Below are 13,324 nucleotides of genomic sequence, written 5' to 3' on the forward strand. Positions count from 1 at the left end.
TGTTCTACAGTATATAACTCTACATCTAACCTGACTAGTAATGTCCTCTAGTTCTACAGTATATAACTCTACATCTAACCTGACTAGTAATGTCCTCTACATCTAACCTGACTAGTAATGTCCTCTTGTTCTACAGTATATAACTCTACATCTAACCTGACTAGTAATGTCCTCTTGTTCTACAGTATATAACTTTACATCTAACCTGACTAGTAATGTCCTCTTGTTCTACAGTATATAACTCTACATCTAACCTGACTAGTAATGTCCTCTTGTTCTATATAACTCTACATCTAACCTGACTAGTAATATCCTCTTGTTCTACAGTATATAACTCTACATCTAACCTGACTAGTAATGTCCTCTTGTTCTACAGTATATAATATAAACTAGTAATGTCTACATCTAACCTGACTAGTAATGTCCTCTTGTTCTACAGTATATAACTCTACATCTAACCTGACTAGTAATGTCCTCTACATCTAACCTGACTAGTAATGTCCTCTTGTTCTACAGTATATAACTCTACATCTAACCTGACTAGTAATGTCCTCTACATCTAACCTGACTAGTAATGTCCTCTTGTTCTACAGTATATAACTCTACATCTAACCTGACTAGTAATGTCCTCTACATCTAACCTGACTAGTAATGTCCTCTTGTTCTACAGTATATAACTCTACATCTAACCTGACTAGTAATGTTTCTTAATATCTACAGTATATAACTCTACATCTAACCTGACTAGTAATGTCCTCTACATCTAACCTGACTAGTAATGTCCTCTTGTTCTACAGTATATAACTCTCTACATCTAACCTGACTAGTAATGTCCTCTACATCTAACCTGACTAGTAATGTCCTCTAGTTCTACAGTATATAACTCTACATCTAACCTGACTAGTAATGTCCTCTACATCTAACCTGACTAGTAATGTCCTCTTGTTCTACAGTATATAACTCTACATCTAACCTGACTAGTAATGTCCTCTACATCTAACCTGACTAGTAATGTCCTCTACATCTAACCTGACTAGTAATGTCCTCTTGTTCTACAGTATATAACTCTACATCTAACCTGACTAGTAATGTCCTCTAGTTCTACAGTATATAACTCTACATCTAGCCTGACTAGTAATGTCCTCTACATCTAACCTGACTAGTAATGTCCTCTACATCTAACCTGACTAGTAATGTCCTCTACATCTAACCTGACTAGTAATGTCCTCTTGTTCTACAGTATATAACTCTACATCTAACCTGACTAGTAATGTCATCTTGTTCTACAGTATATAACTCTACATCTAACCTGACTAGTAATGTCCTCTACATCTAACCTGACTAGTAATGTCCTCTACATCTAACCTGACTAGTAATGTCCTCTAGTTCTACTGTATATAACTCTACATCTAACCTGACTAGTAATGCCCTCTACATCCTACCTGACTAGTAATGTCCTCTTGTTCTACAGTATATAACTCTACATCTAACCTGACTAGTCATGTCCTCTACATCTAACCTGACTAGTAATGTCCTCTACATCTAACCTGACTAGTAATGTCCTCTACATCTAACCTGACTAGTAATGTCCTCTACATCTAACCTGACTAGTAATGTCCTCTTGTTCTACAGTATATAACTCTACATCTAACCTGACTAGTAATGCCCTCTACATCTAACCTGACTAGTAATGTCCTCTACATCTAACCTGACTAGTCATGTCCTCTTGTTCTACAGTATATAACTCTACATCTAACCTGACTAGTAATGCCCTCTACATCTAACCTGACTAGTAATGTCCTCTACATCTAACCTGACTAGTAATGTCCTCTACATCTAACCTGACTAGTAATGTTCTCTCTTGTTCTACAGTATATAACTCTACATCTAACCTGACTAGTAATGTCCTCTAGTTCTACAGTATATAACTCTACATCTAACCTGACTAGTAATGTCCTCTTGTTCTACAGTATATAACTCTACATCTAACCTGACTAGTAATGTCCTCTACATCTAACCTGACTAGTAATGTCCTCTTGTTCTACAGTATATAACTCTACATCTAACCTGACTAGTAATGTCCTCTACATCTAACCTGACTAGTAATGTCCTCTTGTTCTGACAGTATATAACTCTACATCTAACCTGACTAGTAATGTCCTCTAGTTCTACAGTATATAACTCTACATCTAACCTGACTAGTAATGTCCTCTACATCTAACCTGACTAGTAATGTCCTCTTGTTCTACAGTATATAACTCTACATCTAACCTGACTAGTAATGTCCTCTACATCTAACCTGACTAGTAATGTCCTCTAGTTCTACAGTATATAACTCTACATCTAACCTGACTAGTAATGTCCTCTACATCTAACCTGACTAGTAATGTCCTCTTGTTCTACAGTATATAACTCTACATCTAACCTGACTAGTAATGTCCTCTACATCTAACCTGACTAGTAATGTCCTCTACATCTAACCTGACTAGTAATGTCCTCTTGTTCTACAGTATATAACTCTACATCTAACCTGACTAGTAATGTCCTCTAGTTCTACAGTATATAACTCTACATCTAACCTGACTAGTAATGTCCTCTACATCTAACCTGACTAGTAATGTCCTCTTGTTCTACAGTATATAACTCTACATCTAACCTGACTAGTAATGTCCTCTACATCTAACCTGACTAGTAATGTCCTCTAGTTCTACAGTATATAACTCTACATCTAACCTGACTAGTAATGTCCTCTACATCTAACCTGACTAGTAATGTCCTCTTGTTCTACAGTATATAACTCTACATCTAACCTGACTAGTAATGTCCTCTACATCTAACCTGACTAGTAATGTCCTCTACATCTAACCTGACTAGTAATGTCCTCTTGTTCTACAGTATATAACTCTACATCTAACCTGACTAGTAATGTCCTCTAGTTCTACAGTATATAACTCTACATCTAGCCTGACTAGTAATGTCCTCTACATCTAACCTGACTAGTAATGTCCTCTACATCTAACCTGACTAGTAATGTCCTCTACATCTAACCTGACTAGTAATGTCCTCTTGTTCTACAGTATATAACTCTACATCTAACCTGACTAGTAATGTCATCTTGTTCTACAGTATATAACTCTACATCTAACCTGACTAGTAATGTCCTCTACATCTAACCTGACTAGTAATGTCCTCTACATCTAACCTGACTAGTAATGTCCTCTAGTTCTACTGTATATAACTCTACATCTAACCTGACTAGTAATGCCCTCTACATCTACCTGACTAGTAATGTCCTCTTGTTCTACAGTATATAACTCTACATCTAACCTGACTAGTCATGTCCTCTACATCTAACCTGACTAGTAATGTCCTCTACATCTAACCTGACTAGTAATGTCCTCTACATCTAACCTGACTAGTAATGTCCTCTACATCTAACCTGACTAGTAATGTCCTCTTGTTCTACAGTATATAACTCTACATCTAACCTGACTAGTAATGCCCTCTACATCTAACCTGACTAGTAATGTCCTCTACATCTAACCTGACTAGTCATGTCCTCTTGTTCTACAGTATATAACTCTACATCTAACCTGACTAGTAATGCCCTCTACATCTAACCTGACTAGTAATGTCCTCTACATCTAACCTGACTAGTAATGTCCTCTACATCTAACCTGACTAGTAATGTTCTCTTGTTCTACAGTATATAACTCTACATCTAACCTGACTAGTAATGTCCTCTAGTTCTACAGTATATAACTCTACATCTAACCTGACTAGTAATGTCCTCTTGTTCTACACTATATAACTCTACATCTAACCTGACTAGTAATGTCCTCTACATCTAACCTGACTAGTAATGTCCTCTTGTTTACAGTATATAACTCTACATCTAACCTGACTAGTAATGTCCTCTACATCTAACCTGACTAGTAATGTCCTCTTGTTCTACAGTATATAACTCTACATCTAACCTGACTAGTAATGTCCTCTAGTTCTACAGTATATAACTCTACATCTAACCTGACTAGTAATGTCCTCTACATCTAACCTGACTAGTAATGTCCTCTTGTTCTACAGTATATAACTCTACATCTAACCTGACTAGTAATGTCCTCTACATCTAACCTGACTAGTAATGTCCTCTAGTTCTACAGTATATAACTCTACATCTAACCTGACTAGTAATGTCCTCTACATCTAACCTGACTAGTAATGTCCTCTTGTTCTACAGTATATAACTCTACATCTAACCTGACTAGTAATGTCCTCTACATCTAACCTGACTAGTAATGTCCTCTACATCTAACCTGACTAGTAATGTCCTCTTGTTCTACAGTATATAACTCTACATCTAACCTGACTAGTAATGTCCTCTTGTTCTACAGTATATAACTTTACATCTAACCTGACTAGTAATGTCCTCTTGTTCTACAGTATATAACTCTACATCTAACCTGACTAGTAATGTCCTCTTGTTCTACAGTATATAACTCTACATCTAACCTGACTAGTAATATCCTCTTGTTCTACAGTATATAACTCTACATCTAACCTGACTAGTAATGTCCTCTAGTTCTACAGTATATAACTCTACATCTAACCTGACTAGTAATGTCCTCTACATCTAACCTGACTAGTAATGTCCTCTTGTTCTACAGTATATAACTCTACATCTAACCTGACTAGTAATGTCCTCTACATCTAACCTGACTAGTAATGTCCTCTTGTTCTACAGTATATAACTCTACATCTAACCTGACTAGTAATGTCTCTACATCTAACCTGACTAGTAATGTCCTCTTGTTCTACAGTATATAACTCTACATCTAACCTGACTAGTAATGTCCTCTACATCTAACCTGACTAGTAATGTCCTCTTGTTCTACAGTATATAACTCTACATCTAACCTGACTAGTAATGTCCTCTAGTTCTACAGTATATAACTCTACATCTAACCTGACTAGTAATGTCCTCTACATCTAACCTGACTAGTAATGTCCTCTTGTTCTACAGTATATAACTCTACATCTAACCTGACTAGTAATGTCCTCTACATCTAACCTGACTAGTAATGTCCTCTAGTTCTACAGTATATAACTCTACATCTAACCTGACTAGTAATGTCCTCTACATCTAACCTGACTAGTAATGTCCTCTTGTTCTACAGTATATAACTCTACATCTAACCTGACTAGTAATGTCCTCTACATCTAACCTGACTAGTAATGTCCTCTACATCTAACCTGACTAGTAATGTCCTCTTGTTCTACAGTATATAACTCTACATCTAACCTGACTAGTAATGTCCTCTAGTTCTACAGTATATAACTCTACATCTAGCCTGACTAGTAATGTCCTCTACATCTAACCTGACTAGTAATGTCCTCTACATCTAACCTGACTAGTAATGTCCTCTACATCTAACCTGACTAGTAATGTCCTCTTGTTCTACAGTATATAACTCTACATCTAACCTGACTAGTAATGTCATCTTGTTCTACAGTATATAACTCTACATCTAACCTGACTAGTAATGTCCTCTACATCTAACCTGACTAGTAATGTCCTCTACATCTAACCTGACTAGTAATGTCCTCTAGTTCTACTGTATATAACTCTACATCTAACCTGACTAGTAATGCCCTCTACATCCTACCTGACTAGTAATGTCCTCTTGTTCTACAGTATATAACTCTACATCTAACCTGACTAGTAATGCCCTCTACATCTAACCTGACTAGTAATGTCCTCTACATCTAACCTGACTAGTCATGTCCTCTTGTTCTACAGTATATAACTCTACATCTAACCTGACTAGTAATGCCCTCTACATCTAACCTGACTAGTAATGTCCTCTACATCTAACCTGACTAGTAATGTCCTCTACATCTAACCTGACTAGTAATGTTCTCTTGTTCTACAGTATATAACTCTACATCTAACCTGACTAGTAATGTCCTCTAGTTCTACAGTATATAACTCTACATCTAACCTGACTAGTAATGTCCTCTTGTTCTACACTATATAACTCTACATCTAACCTGACTAGTAATGTCCTCTACATCTAACCTGACTAGTAATGTCCTCTTGTTCTACAGTATATAACTCTACATCTAACCTGACTAGTAATGTCCTCTACATCTAACCTGACTAGTAATGTCCTCTTGTTCTACAGTATATAACTCTACATCTAACCTGACTAGTAATGTCCTCTAGTTCTACAGTATATAACTCTACATCTAACCTGACTAGTAATGTCCTCTACATCTAACCTGACTAGTAATGTCCTCTTGTTCTACAGTATATAACTCTACATCTAACCTGACTAGTAATGTCCTCTACATCTAACCTGACTAGTAATGTCCTCTGTTCTACAGTATATAACTCTACATCTAACCTGACTAGTAATGTCCTCTACATCTAACCTGACTAGTAATGTCCTCTTGTTCTACAGTATATAACTCTACATCTAACCTGACTAGTAATGTCCTCTACATCTAACCTGACTAGTAATGTCCTCTACATCTAACCTGACTAGTAATGTCCTCTTGTTCTACAGTATATAACTCTACATCTAACCTGACTAGTAATGTCCTCTAGTTCTACAGTATATAACTCTACACTAGCCTGACTAGTAATGTCCTCTACATCTAACCTGACTAGTAATGTCCTCTACATCTAACCTGACTAGTAATGTCCTCTACATCTAACCTGACTAGTAATGTCCTCTTGTTCTACTAGTATATAACTCTACATCTAACCTGACTAGTAATGTCTCTTGTTCTACAGTATATAACTCTACATCTAACCTGACTAGTAATGTCCTCTACATCTAACCTGACTAGTAATGTCCTCTACATCTAACCTGACTAGTAATGTCCTCTAGTTCTACTGTATATAACTCTACATCTAACCTGACTAGTAATGCCTCTACATCCTACCTGACTAGTAATGTCCTCTTGTTCTACAGTATATAACTCTACATCTAACCTGACTAGTCATGTCCTCTACATCTAACCTGACTAGTAATGTCCTCTACATCTAACCTGACTAGTAATGTCCTCTTGTTCTAACCTGACTAGTAATGTCCTCTACATCTAACCTGACTAGTAATGTCCTCTTGTTCTACAGTATATAACCTCTACATCTAACCTGACTAGTAATGTCCTCTACATCTAACCTGACTAGTAATGTCCTCTACATCTAACCTGACTAGTCATGTCCTCTGTTCTACAGTATATAACTCTACATCTAACCTGACTAGTAATGCCTCTACATCTAACCTGACTAGTCATGTCTCTACATCTAACCTGACTAGTAATGTCCCTCTACATCTAACCTACTAGTAATGTCCTCTACATCTAACCTGACTAGTAATGTCTCACATCTAACCTGACTAGTAATGTCCTCTTGTTCTACAGTATATAACTCTACATCTAACCTGACTAGTAATGCCCTCTACATCTAACCTGACTAGTAATGTCCTCTACATCTAACCTGACTAGTCATGTCCTCTTGTTCTACAGTATATAACTCTACATCTAACCTGACTAGTAATGTCCTCTACATCTAACCTGACTAGTCATGTCCTCTACATCTAACCTGACTAGTCATGTCCTCTACATCTAACCTGACTAGTAATGTCCTCTACATCTAACCTGACTAGTAATGTCCTCTACATCTAACCTGACTAGTAATGTCCTCTACATCTTACCTGACTAGTAATGTCCTCTTGTTCTACAGTATATAACTCTACATCTAACCTGACTAGTAATGTCCTCTACATCTAACCTGACTAGTAATGTCCTCTACATCTAACCTGACTAGTCATGTCCTCTTGTTCTACAGTATATAACTCTACATCTAACCTGACTAGTAATGCCCTCTACATCTAACCTGACTAGTCATGTCCCTCTACATCTAACCTGACTAGTCATGTCCTCTACATCTAACCTGACTAGTAATGTCCTCTACATCTAACCTGACTAGTAATGTCCTCTACATCTAACCTGACTAGTAATGTCCTCTTGTTCTACAGTATATAACTCTACATCTAACCTGACTAGTAATGCCCTCTACATCTAACCTGACTAGTAATGTCCTCTACATCTAACCTGACTAGTAATGTCCTCTTGTTCTACAGTATATAACTCTACATCTAACCTGACTAGTAATGCCCTCTACATCTAACCTGACTAGTCATGTCACTCTACATCTAACCTGACTAGTCATGTCCTCACATCTAACCTGACTAGTAATGTCCTCTACATCTAACCTGACTAGTAATGTCCTCTACATCTAACCTGACTAGTAATGTCCTCTACATCTAACCTGACTAGTAATGTCCTCTTGTTCTACAGTATATAACTCTACATCTAACCTGACTAGTAATGTCCTCTACATCTAACCTGACTAGTAATGTCCTCTACATCTAACCTGACTAGTAATGTCCTCTACATCTAACCTGACTAGTAATGTTCTCTTGTTCTACAGTATGTAACTCTACATCTAACCTGATTAGTAATGTCCTCTTGTTCTACAGTATATAACTCTACATCTAACCTGATTAGTAATGTCCTCTTGTTCTACAGTATATAACTCTACATCTAACCTGACTAGTAATGTCCTCTTGTTCTACAGTATATAACTCTACATCTAACCTGACTAGTAATGCCTCACATCTAACCTGACTAGTAATGTCCTCTACATCTAACCTGACTAGTAATGTCCTCTACATCTAACCTGACTAGTAATGTTCTCTTGTTCTACAGTATATAACTCTACATCTAACCTGACTAGTAATGTCCTCCTCTATATAACTCTCTACATCTAACCTGACTAGTAATGTCCTCTACATCTAACCTGACTAGTAATGTCCTCTTGTTCTACAGTATATAACTCTACATCTAACCTGACTAGTAATGCCCTCTACATCTAACCTGACTAGTAATGTCCTCTACATCTAACCTGACTAGTAATGTCCTCTTGTTCTACAGTATATAACTCTACATCTAACCTGACTAGTAATGTCCTCTACATCTAACCTGACTAGTAATGTCCTCTTGTTCTACAGTATATAACTCTACATCTAACCTGACTAGTAATGCCCTCTACATCTAACCTGACTAGTAATGTCCTCTACATCTAACCTGACTAGTCATGTCCTCTTGTTCTACAGTATATAACTCTACATCTAACCTGACTAGTAATGCCCTCTACATCTAACCTGACTAGTCATGTCCTCTACATCTAACCTGACTAGTCATGTCCTCTACATCTAACCTGACTAGTAATGTCCTCTACATCTAACCTGACTAGTAATGTCCTCTACATCTAACCTGACTAGTAATGTCCTCTTGTTCTACAGTATATAACTCTACATCTAACCTGACTAGTAATGCCCTCTACATCTAACCTGACTAGTAATGTCCTCTACATCTAACCTGACTAGTCATGTCCTCTTGTTCTACAGTATATAACTCTACATCTAACCTGACTAGTAATGCCCTCTACATCTAACCTGACTAGTCATGTCCTCTACATCTAACCTGACTAGTCATGTCCTCTACATCTAACCTGACTAGTAATGTCCTCTACATCTAACCTGACTAGTAATGTCCTCTACATCTAACCTGACTAGTAATGTCCTCTACATCTAACCTGACTAGTAATGTCCTCTTGTTCTACAGTATATAACTCTACATCTAACCTGACTAGTAATGCCCTCTACATCTAACCTGACTAGTAATGTCCTCTACATCTAACCTGACTAGTAATGTCCTCTACATCTAACCTGACTAGTAATGTTCTCTTGTTCTACAGTATGTAACTCTACATCTAACCTGATTAGTAATGTCCTCTTGTTCTACAGTATATAACTCTACATCTAACCTGATTAGTAATGTCCTCTTGTTCTACAGTATATAACTCTACATCTAACCTGACTAGTAATGTCCTCTTGTTCTACAGTATATAACTCTACATCTAACCTGACTAGTAATGCCCTCTACATCTAACCTGACTAGTAATGTCCTCTACATCTAACCTGACTAGTAATGTCCTCTACATCTAACCTGACTAGTAATGTTCTCTTGTTCTACAGTATATAACTCTACATCTAACCTGACTAGTAATGTCCTCTTGTTCTACACTATATAACTCTACATCTAACCTGACTAGTAATGTCCTCTACATCTAACCTGACTAGTAATGTCCTCTTGTTCTACAGTATATAACTCTACATCTAACCTGACTAGTAATGCCCTCTACATCTAACCTGACTAGTAATGTCCTCTACATCTAACCTGACTAGTAATGTCCTCTTGTTCTACAGTATATAACTCTACATCTAACCTGACTAGTAATGTCCTCTACATCTAACCTGACTAGTAATGTCCTCTTGTTCTACAGTATATAACTCTACATCTAACCTGACTAGTAATGTCCTCTAGTTCTACAGTATATAACTCTACATCTAACCTGACTAGTAATGTCCTCTACATCTAACCTGACTAGTAATGTCCTCTTGTTCTACAGTATATAACTCTACATCTAACCTGACTAGTAATGTCCTCTACATCTAACCTGACTAGTAATGTCCTCTAGTTCTACAGTATATAACTCTACATCTAACCTGACTAGTAATGTCCTCTACATCTAACCTGACTAGTAATGTCCTCTTGTTCTACAGTATATAACTCTACATCTAACCTGACTAGTAATGTCCTCTACATCTAACCTGACTAGTAATGTCCTCTACATCTAACCTGACTAGTAATGTCCTCTTGTTCTACAGTATATAACTCTACATCTAACCTGACTAGTAATGTCCTCTAGTTCTACAGTATATAACTCTACATCTAGCCTGACTAGTAATGTCCTCTACATCTAACCTGACTAGTAATGTCCTCTACATCTAACCTGACTAGTAATGTCCTCTACATCTAACCTGACTAGTAATGTCCTCTTGTTCTACAGTATATAACTCTACATCTAACCTGACTAGTAATGTCATCTTGTTCTACAGTATATAACTACATCTAACCTGACTAGTAATGTCCTCTACATCTAACCTGACTAGTAATGTCCTCTACATCTAACCTGACTAGTAATGTCCTCTAGTTCTACTGTATATAACTCTACATCTAACCTGACTAGTAATGCCCTCTACATCCTACCCGACTAGTAATGTCCTCTTGTTCTACAGTATATAACTCTACATCTAACCTGACTAGTCATGTCCTCTACATCTAACCTGACTAGTAATGTCCTCTACATCTAACCTGACTAGTAATGTCCTCTACATCTAACCTGACTAGTAATGTCCTCTACATCTAACCTGACTAGTAATGTCCTCTTGTTCTACAGTATATAACTCTACATCTAACCTGACTAGTAATGCCCTCTACATCTAACCTGACTAGTAATGTCCTCTACATCTAACCTGACTAGTCATGTCCTCTTGTTCTACAGTATATAACTCTACATCTAACCTGACTAGTAATGCCCTCTACATCTAACCTGACTAGTCATGTCCTCTACATCTAACCTGACTAGTCATGTCCTCTACATCTAACCTGACTAGTAATGTCCTCTACATCTAACCTGACTAGTAATGTCCTCTACATCTAACCTGACTAGTAATGTCCTCTACATCTAACCTGACTAGTAATGTCCTCTTGTTCTACAGTATATAACTCTACATCTAACCTGACTAGTAATGCCCTCTACATCTAACCTGACTAGTAATGTCCTCTACATCTAACCTGACTAGTCATGTCCTCTTGTTCTACAGTATATAACTCTACATCTAACCTGACTAGTAATGCCCTCTACATCTAACCTGACTAGTCATGTCCTCTACATCTAACCTGACTAGTCATGTCCTCTACATCTAACCTGACTAGTAATGTCCTCTACATCTAACCTGACTAGTAATGTCCTCTACATCTAACCTGACTAGTAATGTCCTCTACATCTAACCTGACTAGTAATGTCCTCTTGTTCTACAGTATATAACTCTACATCTAACCTGACTAGTAATGCCCTCTACATCTAACCTGACTAGTAATGTCCTCTACATCTAACCTGACTAGTCATGTCCTCTTGTTCTACAGTATATAACTCTACATCTAACCTGACTAGTAATGCCCTCTACATCTAACCTGACTAGTCATGTCCTCTACATCTAACCTGACTAGTCATGTCCTCTACATCTAACCTGACTAGTAATGTCCTCTACATCTAACCTGACTAGTAATGTCCTCTACATCTAACCTGACTAGTAATGTCCTCTACATCTAACCTGACTAGTAATGTCCTCTTGTTCTACAGTATATAACTCTACATCTAACCTGACTAGTAATGCCCTCTACATCTAACCTGACTAGTAATGTCCTCTACATCTAACCTGACTAGTCATGTCCTCTTATTCTACAGTATATAACTCTACATCTAACCTGACTAGTAATGCCCTCTACATCTAACCTGACTAGTCATGTCCTCTACATCTAACCTGACTAGTCATGTCCTCTACATCTAACCTGACTAGTAATGTCCTCTACATCTAACCTGACTAGTAATGTCCTCTACATCTAACCTGACTAGTAATGTCCTCTACATCTAACCTGACTAGTAATGTCCTCTTGTTCTACAGTATATAACTCTACATCTAACCTGACTAGTAATGCCCTCTACATCTAACCTGACTAGTAATGTCCTCTACATCTAACCTGACTAGTCATGTCCTCTTGTTCTACAGTATATAACTCTACATCTAACCTGACTAGTAATGCCCTCTACATCTAACCTGACTAGTCATGTCCTCTACATCTAACCTGACTAGTCATGTCCTCTACATCTAACCTGACTAGTAATGTCCTCTACATCTAACCTGACTAGTAATGTCCTCTACATCTAACCTGACTAGTAATGTCCTCTACATCTAACCTGACTAGTAATGTCCTCTTGTTCTACAGTATATAACTCTACATCTAACCTGACTAGTAATGCCCTCTACATCTAACCTGACTAGTAATGTCCTCTACATCTAACCTGACTAGTCATGTCCTCTTGTTCTACAGTATATAACTCTACATCTAACCTGACTAGTAATGCCCTCTACATCTAACCTGTCTAGTCATGTCCTCTACATCTAACCTGACTAGTCATGTCCTCTACATCTAACCTGACTAGTAATGTCCTCTACATCTAACCTGACTAGTAATGTCCTCTACATCTAACCTGACTAGTAATGTCCTCTACATCTAACCTGACTAGTAATGTCCTCTTGTTCTACAGTATATAACTCTACATCTA

General features: G+C 37.3%; 1 protein-coding gene across 1 annotated transcript in view; it reads left to right on the forward strand.

The window, feature by feature from the left end:
- The window catches only part of LOC135569069 (butyrophilin subfamily 1 member A1-like), a gene marked incomplete at its 5' end in the record, with an annotated part of 72,084 nt that overhangs the window by 18,537 nt on the left and 40,223 nt on the right, over positions 1-13,324 (forward strand). The gene's annotated exons all lie outside the window — the stretch shown is intronic.

This window comes from Oncorhynchus nerka, unplaced genomic scaffold (genome assembly GCF_034236695.1).
Source record: "Oncorhynchus nerka isolate Pitt River unplaced genomic scaffold, Oner_Uvic_2.0 unplaced_scaffold_1219, whole genome shotgun sequence".
NCBI lineage: Eukaryota > Metazoa > Chordata > Actinopteri > Salmoniformes > Salmonidae > Oncorhynchus > Oncorhynchus nerka.